We start from the raw sequence: 19,904 nt of genomic DNA on the forward strand, positions 1-19,904 counted from the left end.
CACCAGGGCGCGCCCTGATGGGTTGTGCCCACCTCGGGTGCCCCCCGAACTGAAGGAAATATGCCCTAGAGGCAATAATAAAGTTATTATTTATTTCCTTATATCATGATAAATGTTTATTATTCATGCTAGAATTGTATTAACCGGAAACATAATACATGTGTGAATACATAGACAAACAGAGTGTCACTAGTATGCCTCTACTTGACTAGCTCGTTAATCAAAGATGGTTATGTTTCCTAGCCATAGACAAAGAGTTGTTATTTGATCAATGGGATCACATCATTAGTTGAATGATCTGATTGACATGACCCATTCCATTAGCTTAGCACCCGATCGTTTAGTATGTTGCTATTGCTTTCTTCATGACTTATACATGTTCCTATGACTATGAGATTATGCAACTCCCATTTGCCGGAGGAACACTTTGGGTGCTACCAAACGTCACAACGTAACTGGGTGATTATAAAGGAGCATTACAGGTGTCTCCAAAGGTAGATGTTGGGTTGGCGTATTTCGAGATTAGGATTTGTCACTCCGATTGTCGGAGAGGTATCTCTGGGCCCTCTCGGTAATGCACATCACATAAGCCTTGCAAGCATTGCAACTAATATTTAGTTGTGAGATGATTATTACGGACGAGTAAAGAGACTTGCGTGACGAGATTGAACTAGGTATTGGATTACGACGATCGAATTCTCGGGCAAGTAACATACGATTGACAAAGGGAAACAACTTATGTTGTTATGCCGGTCTGGACCGGATAAAGATCTTCCGAGAATATGTAGGAGCCAATATGGGCATCCAGGTCCCGCTATTGGTTATTGACCGGAGACATGTCTCGGTCATGTCTACATTTTTCTCGAACCCGTAGGGTCCGCACGCTTAAGGTCACGATGACAGTTTTATTATGAGTTTATGCATTTTGATGTACCGAAGTTTGTTCGGAGTCCCGGATGTGATCACGGACATGAGAGGAGTCTCGATGGTCGAGACATAAGATTGATATATTGGAAGCCTATGTTTGGATAGGAAGTGTTCGGGTGAAATCGGATTTTACCGAGTAGGGAGTTTACCGGAACCCCCCGGGAGCTTATATGGGCCTTAGTGGGCTTTAGTGGAAAAGAGAAGGGGCAGCCCAAGATGGGCTGCGTGCCTCCCCCCTCCCCTAGTCCTATTAGGACAAGGAGAGGTGGCCGGCCCCCCTCTCTCTTTTCCCCCCTCAGCGAATCCTATTCCAACTAGGATTGGGGGGGGGGGAATCCTACTTCCAGAGGGAGTAGGACTCCTCCTGCGCCCACCTCCTGGCCAGCCGCACCCCTCCCCTTGGCTCCTTTATATACGGAGGCAGGGGGCACCCTAGAACACACAATTGATCCTCGTGATCGTTCCTTAGCCGTGTGCGGTGCCCCCTGCCACCATATTCCACCTCGGTCATATCGTTGTAGTGCTTAGGCGAAGCCCTGTGTCGGTAGAATATCATCATCGTCACCACGCCGTTGTGCTGACGGAACTCATCCCCGAAGCTTTGCTGGATCGGAGCCCGGGGATCGTCATCGAGTTGTACGTGTGCTAAGAACTCGGAGGTGCCGGAGTAACGGTGCTTGGATCGGTCGGATCGGGAAGAAGACGTACGACTACTTCCTCTACGTTGTGTCAACGCTTCCGTTGCGATCTACAAGGGTACGTAGATAACACTCTCCCCTCTCGTTTCTATGCATCACCATGATCTTGCGTGTGCGTAGGAAAATTTTGAAATTACTACGTTCCCCAACAGTGGTATCAGAGCCTAGGTTTTATGGTTTGATGTTATATGCACGAGTAGAACACAAGTGAGTTGTGGGCGATATAAGTCATACTGCCTACCAGCATGTCATACTTTGGTTCGGCGGTATTGTTGGACGAGACGACCCGGACCAACATTACGCGTACGCTTACGCGAGACCGGTTCTCCCGACGTGCTTTGCACATAGGTGGCTTGCGGGCGACTGTCTCTCCAACTTTAGTTGAACCGAGTGTGGCTACGCCCGGTCCTTGCGAAGGTTAAAACGGAGTCAAATTGACAAACTATCATTGTGGTTTTGATGCGTAGGTGAGATTGGTTCTTGCTTAAGCCCGTAGCAGCCACGTAAAACTTGCAACAACAAAGTAGAGGACGTCTAACTTGTTTTTGCAGGGCATGTTGTGATGTGATATGGTCAAGACATGATGTTGAATTTATTGTATGAGATGATCATGTTTTGTAACCGAGTTATCGGCAACTGGCAGGAGCCATATGGTTGTCGCTTTATTGTATGCAATGCAATCGCGCTGTAATGCTTTACTTTATCACTAAGCGGTAGCGATAGTCGTGGAATCATAAGATGGGCGAGACGACAACGATTCTACGATGGAGATCAAGGTGTCGCGCCGGTGACGATGGTGATCATGACGGTGCTTCGGAGATAGAGATCACAGGCACAAGATGATGATGGCCATATCATATCACATATATTGATTGCATGTGATGTTTATCCTTTATGCATCTTATCTTGCTTTGATTGACGGTAGCATTATAAGATGATCTCTCACTAAATTATCAAGAAGTGTTCTCCCTGAGTATGCACCGTTGAGAAAGTTCTTCGTGCTGAGACACCACGTGATGATCGGGTGTGATAGGCTCTACGTTCAAATACAACGGGTGCAAAACAGTTGCACACGCGGAATACTCAGGTTATACTTGACGAGCCAAGCATATACAGATATGGCCTCGGAACACGGACACCGAAAGGTCGAGCGTGAATCATATAGTAGATATGATCAACATAGTGATGTTCACCAATGAAACTACTCCATCTCACGTGATGATCGGACATGGTTTAGTTGATTTGGATCACGTAATCACTTAGAAGATTAGAGGGATGTCTATCTAAGTGGGAGTTCTTTAGTAATATGATTAATTGAACCTAAAATTATCATGAACTTAGTACCTGATAGTATCTTGCTTGTTTATGTTTGATTGTAGATAGATGGCCCGTGCTGTTGTTCCGTTGAATTTTAATGCGTTCCTTGAGAAAGCAAAGTTGAAAGATGATGGTAGCAATTACATGGACTGGGTCCGTAACTTGAGGATTATCCTCATTGCTGCATAGAAAAATTACGTCCTGGAAGCACCACTGGGTGCCAGGCCTGCTGCTGGAAGCACCCGATGTTATGAACGTCTGGTAGAGCAAAGCTGATGACTACTCGATAGTTCAATGTGCCATGCTTTACGGCTTAGAATCGGGACTTCAACGACGTTTTGAACGTCATGGAGCATATGAGATGTTTCTGGAGTTGAAGTTAATATTTCAAGCAAATGCCCGGATTGAGAGATATGAAGTCTCCAATAAGTTCTATAGCTGCAAGATGGAGGAGAACAGTTCTGTCAGTGAGCATATACTCAAAATGTCTGGGTATAATAATCACTTGATTCAATTGGGAGTTAATCTTCCAGATGATTGCGTCATTGACAGAATTCTCCAATCACTACCACCAAGCTACAAGAGCTTCGTGATGAACTATAATATGCAAGGGATGAATAAGACTATTCCCGAGCTCTTCGCAATGCTGAAAGCTGCGGAGGTAGAAATCAAGAAGGAGCATCAAGTGTTGATGGTCAACAAGACCACTAGTTTCAAGAAAAAGGGCAAAGGGAAGAAGAAGGGGAACTTCAAAAAGAACAGCAAACAAGTTGCTACTCAAGAGAAGAAGCCCAAACCTGGACCTAAGCCTGAAACAGAGTGCTTCTACTGCAAGCAGACTGGTCACTGGAAGCGGAACTGCCCCAAGTATTTGGCAGATAAGAAGGATGGCAAGGTGAACAAAGGTATATGTGGTATACATGTTATTGATGTGTACCTTACTAATGCTCGCAGTAGCACCTGGGTATTTGATACTGGTTCTGTTGCTAATATTTGCAACTCGAAATAGGGACTACGGATTAAGCGAAGATTGGCTAAGGACGAGGTGACGATGCGCGTGGGAAATGGTTCCAAAGTCGATGTGATCGCAGTCGGCACGCTACCTCTACATCTACCTTTGGGATTAGTATTAGACCTAAATAATTGTTATTTGGTGCCAGCGTTAAGCATGAACATTATATCTGGATCTTGTTTGATGCGAGACGGTTATTCATTTAAATCTGAGAATAATGGTTGTTCTATTTATATGAGTAATATCTTTTATGGTCATGCACCCTTAAAGAGTGGTCTATTCTTATTAAATCTCGATAGTAAAGACACACATATTCATAGTGTTGAAGCAAAAGGATGCAGAGTTGATAATGATAGCGCAACTTATTTGTGGCACTGCCGTTTGGGTCATATCGGTGTAAAGCGCATGAAGAAACTCCATACTGATGGGCTTTTGGAACCACTTGATTATGAATCGCTTGGTACTCGCGAACCGTGCCTTATGGGTAAGATGACAAAAACACCGTTCTCCGGTACTATGGAGAGAGCAAACAGATTTGTTGGAAATCATACATACAGATGTATGTGGTCCGATGAATGTTGAGGCTCGTGGCAGATATCGTTATTTTCTCACCTTCACAGATGACTTAAGCAGATATGGGTATATCTACTTAATGAAACACAAGTCTGAAACGTTTGAAAAGTTCAAAGAATTTCAGAGTGAAGTTGAAAATCATCGTAACAAGAAAATAAAATTCCTGCAATCTGATCGTGGAGGAGAATATTTGAGTTACGAGTTTGGTGTACATTTGAAACAATGTGGAATAGTTTTGCAACTCACGCCACCCGGAACACCACAGCGTAATGGTGTGTCCGAACGTCGTAATCGTACTTTACTAGATATGGTGTGATCTATGATGTCTCTTACTGATTTACCGCTATCGTTTTGAGGATACGCACTAGAGACGGCCACATTCATGTTAAATAGGGCACCATCAAAATCCGTTGAGACGACGCCTTATGAACTGTGGTTTGGCAAGAAACCAAAGTTGTCGTTTTTGAAAGTTTGGGGCTGCGATGCTTATGTGAAAAAGCTTCAACCTGATAAGCTCGAACCCAAATCGGAGAAATGTCTCTTCATAGGATATCCAAAGGAAACTATTGGATACACCTTCTATCACAAATCCGAAGGCAAGACTTTTGTTGCTAAATTCGGAAACTTTCTGGAGAAGGAGTTTCTCTAGAAAGAAGTGAGTGGGAGGAAAGTAAAACTTGACGAGGTAACTGTACCTGCTCCCTTATTGGAAAGTAGTACATCACAGAAACCTGTTTCTGTGACACCTACACCAATTAGTGAGGAAGCTAATGATAATGATCATGAAACTTCAGAACAAGATACTACTGAACCTCATAGATCAACCAGAGTAAGATCCGCGCCAGAGTGGTACGATAATCCTGTTCTGGAAGTCATGCTACTAGATCATGATGAACCTATGAACTATGAAGAAGCGATGGTGAGCCCAGATTCCGCAAAATGGCTTGAAGCCATGAAATCTGAGATGGGATCCATGTATGAAAACAAAGTATGGACTTTGGTTGACTTGCCTAGTGATCGGCAAGCAATTGAGAATAAATGGATCTTCAAGAAGAAGACTGACGATGATGGTAATATTACTGTCTACAAAGCTCGACTTGTCGTAAAAGGTTTTCAGCAAGTTCAAGGGATTGACTACGATGAGACCTTCTCACCCGTAGCGATGCTTAAGTCTGTCCGAATCATGTTAGCAATTGCCGCATTTTATGATTATGAAATTTGGCAAATGGATGTGAAAACTGCATTCCTGAATGGATTTCTGCAAGAAGAGTTGTATATGATGCAGCCGGAAGGTTTTGTCGATCCAAAGGGAGCTAACATAGTGTGCAAGCTCCAGCGATCCATTTATGGACTGGTGCAAGCCTCTCGGTGTTGGAATAAACGCTTTGATAGTGTGATCAAAGCATTTGGTTTTATACAGACTTTTGGAGAAGCCTGTATTTACAAGAAAGTGAGTGGGAGCTCTATAGCATTTCTGATATTATATGTAGATGACATATTACTAATCGGAAATGATATAGAATTTCTGGATAGCATAAAAGGATACTTGAATAAAAGTTTTTCAATGAAAGACCTCGGTGAAGCTGCCTACATATTGGGCATCAAGATCTATAGAGACAGATCGAGACGCTTAATTGGACTTTCACAAAGCACATACCTTGACAAAGTTTTGAAAAAGTTCAAAATGGATCAAGCAAAGAAAGGATTCTTGCCTGTGTTACAAGGTGTGAAATTGAGTAAGACTCAAAGTCCGACCAATGCAGAAGATAGAGAGAAAATGAAAGATGTTCCCTATGCTTCAGCCATAGGCTTTATCATGTATGCAATGCTGTGTACCAGACCTGATGTGTGTCTTGCTATAAGTCTAGCAGGGAGGTACCAAAGTAATCCAGGAGTGGATCACTGGACAGCGGTCAAGAACATCCTGAAATACCTGAAAAGGACTAAGGATATGTTTCTCATATATGGAGGTGACAAAGAGCTCATCGTAAATGGTTAAGTTGATGCAAGCTTTGACACTGATCCGGACGATTCTAAATCGCAAACCGGATACGTGTTTACATTAAACGGCGGAGCTGTTAGTTGGTGCAACTCTAAACAAAGCGTTGTGGCGGGATCTACATGTGAAGCGGAGTACATAGCTGCTTCGGAAGCAGCAACCGAAGGATTCTGGATGAAGGAGTTCATATCCGATCTAGGTGTCATACCTAGTGCATCGGGTCCAATGAAAATCTTTTGTGACAATACTAGTGCAATTGCCTTGGCAAAGGAATCCAGATTTCACAAGAGAACCAACCACATCAAGAGACGCTTCAATTCCATCCGGGATCTAGTCCAGGTGGGAGACATAGAGATTTGCAAGATACATACAGATCTGAATGTAGCAGACCCGTTGACTAAGCCTCTTCCACGAGCAAAACATGATCAGCACCAAAGCTCCATGGGTGTTAGAATCATTACTGTGTAATCTAGATTATTGACTCTAGTGCAAGTGGGAGACTGAAGGAAATATGCCCTAGAGGCAATAATAATGTTATTATTTTATTTCCTTATATCATGATAAATGTTTATTATTCATGCTAGAATTGTATTATCCGGAAACATAATACTTGTGTGAATATATAGACAAACCAAACGTCACTAGTATGCCTCTACTTGACTAGCTCGTTAATTCGAAGATGGTTATGTTTCCTAACCATAGACATGTGTTGTCATTTGATTAATGGGATCACATCATTAGGAGAATGATGTGATTGACATGACCCATTCCATTAGCTTAGCACCCGATCGTTTAGTATGTTGCTATTGCTTTCTTCATGACTTATACATGTTCCTATGACTATGAGATTATGCAACTCCCGTTTACTGGAGGAACACTTTGTGTGCTACCAAACGTCACAACGTAACTGGGTGATTATAAAGGAGCTCTACAGGTGTCTCCAAAGGTGAATGTTGGGTTGGCGTATTTCAAGATTAGGATTTGTCACTCCGATCGTCGGAGAGGTATCTCTGGGGCCCTCTCGGTAATGCACATCACTTAAGCCTTGCAAGCATTGCAACTAATGAGTTAGTTGCGGATGATGTATTACGGAACGAGTAAAGAGACTTGCCGGTAACGAGATTGAACTAGGTATTGGATACCGACGATCGAATCTCGGGCAAGTAACATACCGATGACAAAGGGAACAACGTATGTTGTTATGCGGTCTGACCGATAAAGATCTTCGTAGAATATGTAGGAGCCAATATGGGCATCCAGGTCCCGCTATTGGTTATTGACTGGAGACGTGTCTCGGTCATGTCTACATTGTTCTCGAACCCGTAGGGTCCGCACGCTTAAGGTTTCGATGACAGTTATATTATGAGTTTATGAGTTTTGATGTACCGAAGTTAGTTCGGAGTCCCGGATGTGATCACGGACATGACGAGGAGTCTCGAAATGGTCGAGACATAAAGATTGATATATTGGACGGCTATATTCGGACACCGGAAGTGTTCCGGGTGATTTCGGAGAAAACCGGAGAGCCGGAGGGTTACCAGACCCCCCCCCCCCCGGAGAAGTAATGGGGCATATGGGCCTTAGTGGAGAGAGAGAGGGGCAGCCAAAGGTGGGCCGCGCGCCTCCTCCCCCTGGTCCAAATTGGACTAGGAGAGGGGGGCGGTGCCCCCCTTTCCTTCTCCCTCCCCACTTCTTTCCCCCTCCTAGTAGGAGTAGGCTCCTACTAGGAGGAGGACTCCTGGCGCGCCAATAGGGGCCGGCCGGCCTCCTCCCCTTGATCCTTTATATACGGGGGCCGGGGGCACCCCTAGACACAAGTTGATCCACGTGATCATATTCTTAGCCATGTGCGGTGCCCCCTTCCACCATAATCCTCGATAATATTGTAGCGGTGCTTAGGCGAAGCCCTGCGATGGTAGTACATCAAGATCGTCACCACGCCGTCGTGCTGACGGAACTCTTCCCCGACACTTTGCTGGATCGGAGTCCGGGGATCGTCATCGAGCTGAACGTGTGCTAGAACTCGGAGGTGCCGTAGTTTCGGTGCTTGATCGGTCGGGCCGTGAAGACGTACGACTACATCAACCGCGTTGTGCTAACGCTTCCATTGTCGGTCTACAAGGGTACGTAGATCACACTCTCCCCTCTCGTTGCTATGCATCACCATGATCTTGCGTGTGCGTAGGAATTTTTTTGAAATTACTACGTTCCCCAACAAATCGATCCAGAAATCGTACCAAGGTTAGAGAATGATTTGGTGCAATGTCTTGTCAGTTTCGAGTTGGTGTTCCCACCATCCTTCTTCAACATCATGACACACATCCTAGTTCACCTATGTGAAGAGATTAACGTTTTGGGTCCTGTATTTCTACACAATATGTTCCCCTTTGAGAGGTTCATGGGAGTCTTAAAGAAATATGTTCATAACCGTGCTAGGCCAGAAGGAAGCATCTCCAAGGGCCATGAAAATGAGGAGGTCATTGAGTTTTGTATTGACTTTATTCCTGACCTTAAGCCGATTGGTGTTCCTGAATCGCGGCATAAGGGCAGACTGGATAGAAAAGACACGCTAGGAGGGGAACAAATAATATGTATGGACGAACATTCTCTCACTGAAGCACACTACACAGTTCTACAGAATTCCGCCTTGGTGGCTCCGTATATGTATGAACACAAGAATTTGCTACGCTCCAAACACCCGGAGCGGTCTGATGACTCGATTACACGTGAACAAATCAGGAGTTCGCCAGCTGGTTGCAAACACGTACCATGCATGACGCCTCTATTGAAGATGACCTGTACTTGCTGTCCCAGTTACCATCTTCGAATATAATGACTTTCAAAGGGTACGAGATAAATGGTACTCCATCCGTCCTTTAAAGAGTGTACTTCCAACTTTCTTGGAAAGTCAAACTTTTTAATATTTGACCATGTTTATATAACAATACATCAATATTTATGCCATCAAATTAGTAGCATTAGATTCGTAATAAAATATACTTTCATCATATACCTATTTGATTTCACAAACATTGATATATTTTTGCACAAACTTGGTCAAACTTTGAGATAGTTTGACCCTCCAATAAAGTTGGAAGTACACTCTTTAAAGGATGAAGGGAGTAATACATTTTACACGATCGCCCAAGATAAGAAGAGCACCAACGAAAACAGTGGTGTCCTCTTTGATGCAGAAACCAAGAAGGAAAAGGAAACATATTATGGTTATATACAGGACATATGGGAACTTGACTATCGACGTGGTTTGAAGGTCCCTTTGTTTCGGTGCAAATGGGTTAATATGAAACGAGGCGGGGTAACGGAAGACCCGCAGTACGGAATGACAACAGTGGATCTCAACAATCTTGCGTATGTAGACGAACCATTCGTCCTAGCCAATGATGTGGCACAGGTTTTCTATGTGAAGGACATGTCTACCAAGCCGAGAAAAAGAAAAGATAAGGAAGCGAATGCATCGTACGATGAGCCAAAGCGGCACATAGTTCTTTCTGGGAAGAGAAACATCGTGGGAGTGGATGACAAGACAGACATGTCAGAAGATTATGAAAAGTTTGATGAAATTGCTCCATTCACAATGAATATTGACCCGAGCATCCAGTTAAATGATGAAGATTTTCCATGGCTACGGCGCAAAGGGACACACGCGAAGAAAAAGTTTCACACCCAAAGATCTGGGATGTGATTGGCTTCACTATCATCACTTTCTTATGTGTTTCACACCCAGGAGGGAATCTCTGTAATAGTTAGGGTAGCTAGTTATGTGTTTTGGCATTTGAAACGCGAAGAAATTTTATGTGCAAGCAAATTCTTTCATGCATTTACTGATTTTTTCAGCTAAATGACCCTGAAATTGAAAAGCATTTCAAATGGACTCAGAAAAGGTTAAAAGTTGGCATGGTATCATAATTTCACCCACATAGCATGTGCAAAAAAGTAGAGAGGGTTACCGCAAAAACTGGATGCACTTCGTGTACAAAATGGACAATCTTTTTCGAAGTATCAGGGTTTCGGACGAAAACTCATCCGTTACAAAGGCATTTCATTTTTTAAATAACCTAAGTATTACCAAATTGAATATAATGATAAAACACACTAATATTAAACATAAGAAAAAGAATCACTGAAAAATCTATTTTCAAAGTTAAGTTATTCACAAACTAGTGATTCACACAAATTTCAAATAATTCAAAATTTAAACTATTCAAATTTGTAAACTATTGGTACTAACAAAAAGTTTGTAATTTTTTGTACCTAAAGCAAAAATATTCACAAAGAAACTCTAAATACAGCAAAAAACAACTCAAAAATAAATAAAACAAAAATAAATAAAGCAAAAAAAATATGAAAAAAGCCCACCTACTGGGCCACAGCGGCCTGCATACGACTAGAAACCCAAATTCTAGTTGGGCCATGATGCAGACCTGCTAGCCCAGTAGGCCCAACAGGGCATCGCAGCAGACGTAGGCCCAGAAGGTCTGCTTAAGAGAGGAGCTCGAGACAGCAGCGACGGCGGGGCTTATAAGCAGGTGCGAGTGCCCCTCGGCTAGCGAGGTGGGACTAAACTTTTGCGCCCCTCGCCTGGTAGCGCACACCCTTTAGTACCGGATCGTGTCTCCAACCGGTGCTAAAGGGGGGCCTTTAGTACCGGTTGGCGCCACAACCCGGTACTAAAGGGGGTGCGATTCCCGCCGCTTCGCCTGGCCAAAACAGACCTTTAGTACCGGTTGGTGGCTCCAACCGGTACTAAAGGTGGGTTCTATATAAGAAAACACTTCAAAAAAAATGTCAGTTTCTCATCTCTCCCTGCTTCTTTCTCCTCTACCCCGTCGCCGTCCCCGTCCCCGTCCCTGTCGTCCCCGTCGCCGCGCCCCGTCCTCCCGTCGTCCCTGCCTGGCCCGTCCCCATCCCCGTCGTCCCCGCCCCGTCCCCGTCGCCGTCTCCGTCCCCGTCCCCGTCGCCACCCACCGTCGTCGCGCCTCGCCGGTGAGCTCCTGCCCCGGCCGCCAACCACACACACACACACACATTGTTATAGAATTGTTAGCAATCTTTCTATTTTTTTAGTTATAGAATTATTAGAAATGTTAGTTTTAGATATAGAAATGTTAGTTATATAGAAATATTAGAAATGTTAGTTATATAGAAATGTTTTTTAGTTATAGAAATATTAGAAATGTTAGTTTTGGTTATAAAATTTAGAATTTGCATATATGAAATCACAATCCATCATTTAAAAAATGTTACTTTACTTTTGCGGCATATAGTATTTGTTGTCGACGATGCCCGGCCCACATCCTCGTCGTCGACCCGTTCACGACGATGTCCTGCTTCAGAGGACCCATGTGCTACCTTCAGGGGCACGACGCTTGGTGAGGAACCCGACCCCGGGTCCCGTCGTCGACCCTCATCTCCTTTGGTGGCGTTCACGTGGGCCACTTTCGATGCGGAGGGAGCCAGCCCCGACGGAGGTGGTACGTCGCCATGTCAGGGAGGAGGACGAGCACGTCCATCGCTACATGGCTGCTATGGACGTCAGGTTCTCCAATACCTGGCAGGTTCTTTTGGGAGATCACCCGAGCTATGATCCAGTGATGGTTCCTTCTCTTTGGGTGTCCACCGCCCGCACCTCAGGAACCGCGAGTGGCCTAGATTACTCTGTAGTATTCGATCTTTATTAGCTTGCTAGCTAGCTAGCTAGTGATGTATTTGATATTATATCTATTATTCGAGATGATGTATTCGATATTATATCTATTATTCGAGACGATGTATTCGAGACTATATCTATTATTCGAGACGACGTATTCGAGATTATATTCGATGATGCTTATTATGTACTATGATTGATTCAGTTTTTCCTTATTAATTGATTGCATCCATGCATTGTAATTTGAATATATTTGTTTTGGATTAGTTAAACAAAACCTATGGCGGACAATACCGGCAGAGAGGGAGAAGAGGCCCTGTTCAATATCATACGCAATCCTCGTGTGCCAGATGATGATCAGAATGAAGAAGATTATGACGGCTCCGAATATCTAAACAACACCGGGGAGGGTGATATGATATTCGATCGCGACGACCGAATTGATGAAGTCATGAACTATGAACATGATGAAGAAAATGTTGATCTTGAAACAACAAAGACCGGCGAGGTACATATATTTATATAAGCAGGCATTTGGTGATCATCACATGTTTTAAATGACTTGAAGATATATTAACGAATCGATCTTTCTTCTTTCAGCCATCCGGATCGAGCAAATCTTCAGGCAACAGGAAACGAGGCCCGAACAAAAAGTTGAAGGAGGGCGTAAAGTACAATATCGAGGCCATCAAACCTAATGGCGAACCATTAGCGCCTAAGAAGATTGCGGACAAGTTCATTCGTCAGTGCGGAGTTCTTGTGAAGGACCAACTCCTGATCTCCCTTCAAGAATGGAGAGAGCCAGCAAAGCCACGTCCAGGAGTTACTTTTGTCGACGACAGACAAAAACTTTTGATTTGGGAAACGCTCATGGAACATTTCACCCTACCAGATCATTTCACAGATGCAGATGTGGAGGAAGTCAAGGATGTTGCTCTTAGGAAGATGGCGGTTGCATTCAGGAACCACAAGATTCGTGAATGGGCCAAGTACGTCAAGGGAGGAAGGAAGACTCCAATATTTGAGGGAACACTAGAGAAGCAAAGTGCTCATTGGGACGATTTCATGAAATTCAAGGATTCGAAATTATCCAAGGAACGGTCAAGAATAAACAAGGCCAATGCCGCAAAAAAGGATAAGTTTCATAAGCTGGGGCCATGTGGCTATGCGGTGGGAATGCCTAAGTGGGATAAGTCTGAGAAAGAGATGCTGGATGCAGGTGTCACTCCAGAAACATTGAGCTGGCCCCCCAGGTGCAGGACTTGGTTCTATGCGCATGGGGGGAGTTAGACCCGAAGACAGGCAAAGTTTCGAAGAAGGCATGTCTGGACGGAACCGAAGATAAGCTACTTGTTGTAATAGAAGAGGCTCGATCGGGGGTGTTCGAGCCCAACAGAGAGAACGACGAGCTTACGCGTGCCCTGGGAAATCCTGAACACCCGGGAAGAACACGAGGCATGGGCGCTATTCCGTGGTATGAGGGTTTTCGGACTAGAACACCGACTACAGAACCCGTGCGAGAAAGAAGATTGCGGAGGACAAGAAGAGGAAGATGGAGGAGGAGCAGAGGAAGCTAGACTATGAACGCCTTCAAGTCTTAGAATCAGCGCACGCGGACTTGGCAGCCAAATTCCAACGGCAGCAGGAGCAGATCGACTCACTTAGCCAGCAAAGGGGGTCTCAGCAGCTAGCGGATGATCCACCATTGGATAGCACCGTCCCATCCATGCCGAGAAGCAGCATGGGTTCCGTCCCGGGCGACGCATTGCTGGATAGCTACCCAGTGGATGACATCATGGAGAACACTAACTGCGAGCTACACTTCAAAATGAAGAACATATCCATGAAGGTGGCGGACGCCCTTGCTTTTACAAATCCCCCGAGGCAACCTTTCATTGCAACCCGATTCCAACGGGCTATGCTCGTGTCTTGGTTGATGAGGTGGTGGACCAATATTCGGGGCTAGAGCTTGACATTCCTGGAGGTGACGATGAGCACACACTGGGAGAGGCCAACGATCGTATCATCCTATGGAGAAAGGATTGCTTCATCTTTTGAAGGCCACCAACACCGGGCCATCCGACTCCTCGTCGAAGTCCGTCACCGAGTCAGCAGACTCCCGCTCCTCAAAGTCCACCAACGCGTCAGGCCACTCCTCCAAGTCCGGCACAGCTTCAGGCCACTCCTCCTCCTCCAAGTCCGGCAAAGCGTTAGGCCACTCCTCCTCCAAGTCCGGCACAGCTTCAGGCCACTCCTCCTCCAAGTCCGGCACAGCTTCAGGCCACTCCTCCTCCTCCAACTCAGCCACGTCAGCCGTCTTCGCCGCCTCAGCTATGGTGCGTAGCGGTACAAGTCGAGGTAGTACTGGAGGTACAGGCGGAGGCAAGCGATTTCAATATGGTCCAAGCCTCGCGCCTCTTCCGCAGAGGCCTTACAACAGGTCTGAGGAGGAAAACGTAGCCATATCGAAGGCCGAGGTGGAAGCCCATTTTGCATCGAAACCGCCATCGCCGCCAAGGGAGAAAGTGCCTGTGGAAAAGATTGACCACTTCATTCGTATGGCTAGAGCACCAGCTCCCAAGCCTGTTGACACAGACTATGAGCGCCACATCAAGAAGTTAAATCGAGCACGTCTACAGAAAGAGGCGAGCTCGAGCTCGAGCAAATCAGCTGGCAAAAGGAGCGGTAAAACCGTTCCCCAGCTGGGAGAACATGCGGCGCAATCAATCCCCCCGCTTGTTGTGCCAACAAGACATGAGAGTAGGCGCGCCCAATATTATTGTGGGCAAACCGTTAACGTTCCCGGGGTGGGCGATGTGGTAATAACCGAGGAGCATATTGCGCAGGCTGAAACGATCGGGATCACTGTTGGACAACTCCTCGATATGGAGCCCATGTCTCCGACTAGAGAGGAGGAAATAAAACGAAAATATGTCCGGGGCCAACCTTTGGTCGAGCCAGACGAGGTGAATAAGCTCCCAACGAGAATGTATGAATTGCATCAATGGTACATGGACATTACCAAGATTTCCAATCGAGAGTCCCTCATGGTGAATTTCAAGAAGGATCATTACTACCATGAGAAAGTTGTGACCATTGAGTATTCAGAACTATTTCAGCTATAAAATCAAGACGCACTCGACAAATCTATCGTCAGTTGCTATTGTCTGTAAGTGATTTCTTTCTGTAATTTAAGTCTCAAGCTAGCTGTAGTGATCATTTTGATCAATCATTACCTGTAATTATCCTCACTATATTCTTTTCTGTGGTATTATGCAGGATGTAGATTTATGAAATGAAAAAAGGTGGACGCTATGGCATTGGGTTCGTTGACCCAAATACCATTAATGAATACACATGGAAAATAAATTCATATTACGAAAAAAGTGTAGAGGAAAGCATGCTAGAGTTCTTCAAGCACCTCAAATACAATGAAGATAAACTACTTCCTTACAACTTTGAGTGAGTCACACTGTCTTGTACTACAAATTCTGTTTTCGCCTACTAGGTAGCTACATGTTTTTGCTTACATATGTCCGCTTAATTAAGACATGCAAACGTGTGTGCATGCAGATTTTACTAGATCTTGTTAATCATTAAAGTTGATGAAGAAACAGTTGAAGTACTAGACTCACTACTTAAGAAAGCAAGTGACTACACCATCGTGAAGGGGATAGTCAACAGGTAATTTCAATCATTGTTAACTATATCTCGGCCTATTTAATTAGTTCGTCATTTCCTGATAACAACTATTTAATAACCCATTTATTCATTTTCTTTGTCGGCGGGCAGGGCTTCGGCAAAGTTTATCAGGGTCACTCCAGGCCCATGGAAACAAAATCTGAAATGGTATCGACCCTAGGTAAGTAATTAAGTAGTACTAGCTAGCTGCCATCTCTTTAATTATCATGCTTGATTAATTATTATCTGATCAAATTCCATTCTCGTAAAGGCCCTGAAGCAGGCGCCGGGAAATAATCTGTGTGCATACTACGTTTGCGAGAACATTCGCATGATGGCGTCCGAAAGGAGCAAATCTCAAAGACAGGAGTGGGTACGTTTGTCAGAACACTATTCACAATTTTTACACCATTATCGATATCTAGTCACACAACTAATACACATGCATATTGATCTCCTTCTTAACAGTTCAAAGAGGTGCGGGAGAAGCTCCTAACAGAGGACCGCATAGAAGCAATTCAAGAGGAAATAGCGGAATTTTTGCTCGACCAGGTCATAGATCCCAAAGGAGAATATATTACCCGCTACCGCCCCCATGAACCACTTCCAATTGTTATCGTGCTCCGAAGGCACCAATTAGACTAATGCCACTGGCTCCGAAAACACCAATTAGGAGAAATTGTATATATATATATATTATGATCAGTTCTACTAGAAATTCTATTTATATATATGCATAATGTGTACAATATGTAGTATCGTAAAATACTAGCAAACGAAAAAGAATTAAATGGAAAACACAAAATTAAATGAAAAAGAAATCATAAACCCGCCCCCCCAACCTTTTAATAGCGGTTGGTGACACCAACCGGTACTAAAGGGTTCCCTGCCCCCGAAGCTGGCTCGTGCCACGTGGTTACCCTTTAGCACCGGGTCGTGCTGAACCGGTACTAAAGGGGGGGGGGGCTTTAGTGCCTACACTTTAGCGCCGCTTACCAAACCGGCACTAAAGGGCCTTACGAACCGGTGCTATTGCTCGGTTCTGCACTAGTGTACACACTAAAATATGTCTATATACATCCGTATATGCTAGTCAACTTGAAATCTCTAAAAAGACAAATATTTAGGAACAAAGAGAGTACTTGGTATTGACACTAGCTCCAACCTAAAAACCCATGAAAGTGTCCTTCAGGGCATATCATGGTTTTGCATAAAAGATATTCTTAAGAGTTCACCCTACCTTAATTTTTTTTCGTCCTCCGCCTCTGCCTGATCCAAAGAGTGAGAATACTTTGCTAACCTATCGACATATGTGCGCAGATCTACCGTCAAAAGTAAATTTACAATTGAAAGCTAGTAATGATCTAGTTTGTTTTAGGGTAAGTAATGATCTAGGTAGTGGACCCAGTTAGGTTATGTATTTTGTGGGTCGGGCCTCGTCCCCCGCTTGGGCCGAGCGAGTCGTCCTTGGTCTTCTTCTAGTGTGCTTGTTGGGTATTATTCCCGTGACACATAGCCAGTGATTTGTCGACGCGTAGTGCATCCTTGTCCTTTTTTGTAAACCGGGCTAACCATTTTTCAGTACGCACGGTACATTTTTTGCATACCTCAGAAACATTTTTTATGTATACATTTAACATTTTTCAAATGCACGATTAACCTTTTTCAAATTTGTATGTAAAGTGATTTTTTTACTACATATATATTTAGAATGTTTCGAAATATAAGCAAAAGTACAAACAATAAAGCAAAAATATGAAATAAAACGGATGGAAAACAAGTGCATAAGGCTTGTGGTCCGCACTGGGCTGGCCCATTCTGGCGGCTGCTTAAGGCGAGACATAAATAATATATATACAAAAAATAAAGATTTTGATGAAATTCCTTTTTTTTGTGGTACTTTAGTTGATTTTACTGTTTGTCCTGTAGTTTAATTCAGTTTTAATTTCGATGTATTGTGTAATGTGAATACAATAAAATTAATTGTGTAAAATGAAATATAAATAAAATGAAAAAGGAGTCTTCATGTCCTGTTATTGAGGACCTCGTTTAAAAACATATGCCGTCTAGGAGCTTTACCAGGACTCATTAGAAAAACACTTAAATCCAGAAGTAACCATTTAAAAAAATCAATTCTGGGAAAAAGGAGCAATATCGTATTTGTCATGCTACTGCTTCGTGTTAAGCGAGCAAGACATAGTCGCACCCCTTCCAATCCAAAAAAAAAAGTTGCACCCCTCCTGTTGTGGCTATTATCTGCCAAAAAAAATTAGAAATGTACAATAACCAAATATGCCAACTGGGCAAAGAGATCCATTATCAGAGATTATTAGGTACGGGCTACCAATTAGCAATGCCAACTGGGCTCAGTCTAGACCCTACAGAGGATTTTTCCTCCATTCCTACTGCTATCGAATTGTTATCAATTCCTACAAAAAATCTGATGCCAAAGAAACTGCAAAAAACATGTTAAATTATCAGATTCCAGACAAGAAAAATATATTGAATAATACCGAAAAGGAAAATGTGATGGCATTTTCATCTGTTCTTTCTTACAAGGCCAACTCATCATTGTACATGAACCAGAATGCAAAGGGTACATAACTATTAGCCAGTTGCAAACCAAAAACCATGCAACACATAAAACTATATCACCTCTAGGTTATGTTGCACGAGCATGCATGCGACAACCTAACCCAGTTCTCCCTGCGTGTATTTTAGGAGACCGAGCACAAAATTCAATATACATGACATATATACAGGGAACAGTCGACGCACACACGATTATTCAAGGCGACAATGTGAAAAATAGAGGACCAGGCCATAAAGGCCTGGGTGTTGCCGACGTGATTTAACTATCTTTGGTTTGCAATGTCGATGAACTCCTTTGGAGCTGGAGGAGGCCTGCAGGCAAAAAAAACAACAGAAGAATACTTCACTTTATTTGTCAGATTCCATCTTTTCATGAGCCTTGTGGCCTACAAATTCCAGCAAATATACCTGAATAGGCTACAATATATCTTCCAGTTCCGCGGTGATCTTGGAGAAAACAGGCACATATGTAGGTTTTCGCTCCAACACCGTTGAATCAATTTAGACAATCTCGGATGCACGCTCAAGGGGATGACCAAGCGAAGTCCCTGGTTAACAAGGAACAATGCCCACTTTTCACACGTGTACGCTCACTATTGACTGCTCACTGCGCAATACCAAAACTGTAATTTAACTTTGTTGTTGCTGAATACGTACCTGTGTCTTACTGACAGTGCAACTTGCAATGGTGTTGGATTTTCGTGCAGGACCTGTATAGCAGGACCAAGCAAGGGTATTACCTTTAACCAAAGTACTCGTGATGTTTGAAAAACTCAGTAAGACTAAAAGTTGGAGAGAGCACCAAGGTTTACCTTAATAAAGTTGCTTTGTGATCGCAAGGCTTATGGTTTATCACCTGCCAGGACAAGGAATTCTAATAAGCACATTGCATAGGCCCAATACCTCTCAGTTGCATAGAACCTGTCTTCTGAGCTTTGACGGAGGTTCAAGCAGAGATAGCACACAGAAATATGCATTTCTTCATAAACTTGCTGTGAAGATGTCGATGAGTAATAAAAAAATGAAGGAAAACAATGCCGTTGGTTACCAAGTTATAGCACATAGTTTCTGCACGAGGTTCAGGGATTTAGTCGTGTGTATATGCATGTTGCGACAATAAAAGAGTAGTCGAGCTAATATAGGGCATTTGATATTTTCTAGAAAGGGGAAAGGACACTTAAAGGATAATGGGCAAACCGACAACCCACCGTGCTCCTCCCTGCATCTAGAAAGCACTGGAATAGGAGCATGCCAGCGAGACCTTTTTTTATATATTTTTTAGATCTACCTTTTTTCTCTTGGAAAGGAAATAACCAATATGCCAATTGGGCCAAGAGATCCTTACCTGAGATGAAGTATTTTGACAACAAATGAGCCTAGCCCAACCCCATACGGGGTTTTTTTCCTTTGATTTCTGCCGCCAGTGAGAGTTGTTAT

The 19,904-nt window shown here is 43.7% G+C and overlaps 1 long non-coding RNA gene across 1 annotated transcript; it reads right to left on the reverse strand.

Moving 5' to 3' along the window:
* Window positions 1–18,362: 18,362 nt before the first annotated feature.
* LOC125540373 lies at window positions 18,363–19,806 on the reverse strand. Its single transcript, XR_007297279.1, has 4 exons — window positions 19,280–19,806; window positions 19,125–19,177; window positions 18,876–19,015; window positions 18,363–18,779 (listed from the first exon to the last, which is right to left on the reverse strand). It is a non-coding gene; the product is annotated as an uncharacterized LOC125540373 (long non-coding RNA).
* Window positions 19,807–19,904: the final 98 nt, after the last annotated feature.

This window comes from Triticum urartu, chromosome 2 (genome assembly GCF_003073215.2).
Source record: "Triticum urartu cultivar G1812 chromosome 2, Tu2.1, whole genome shotgun sequence".
In the NCBI taxonomy this organism is placed as follows: Eukaryota; Viridiplantae; Streptophyta; class Magnoliopsida; order Poales; family Poaceae; genus Triticum; species Triticum urartu.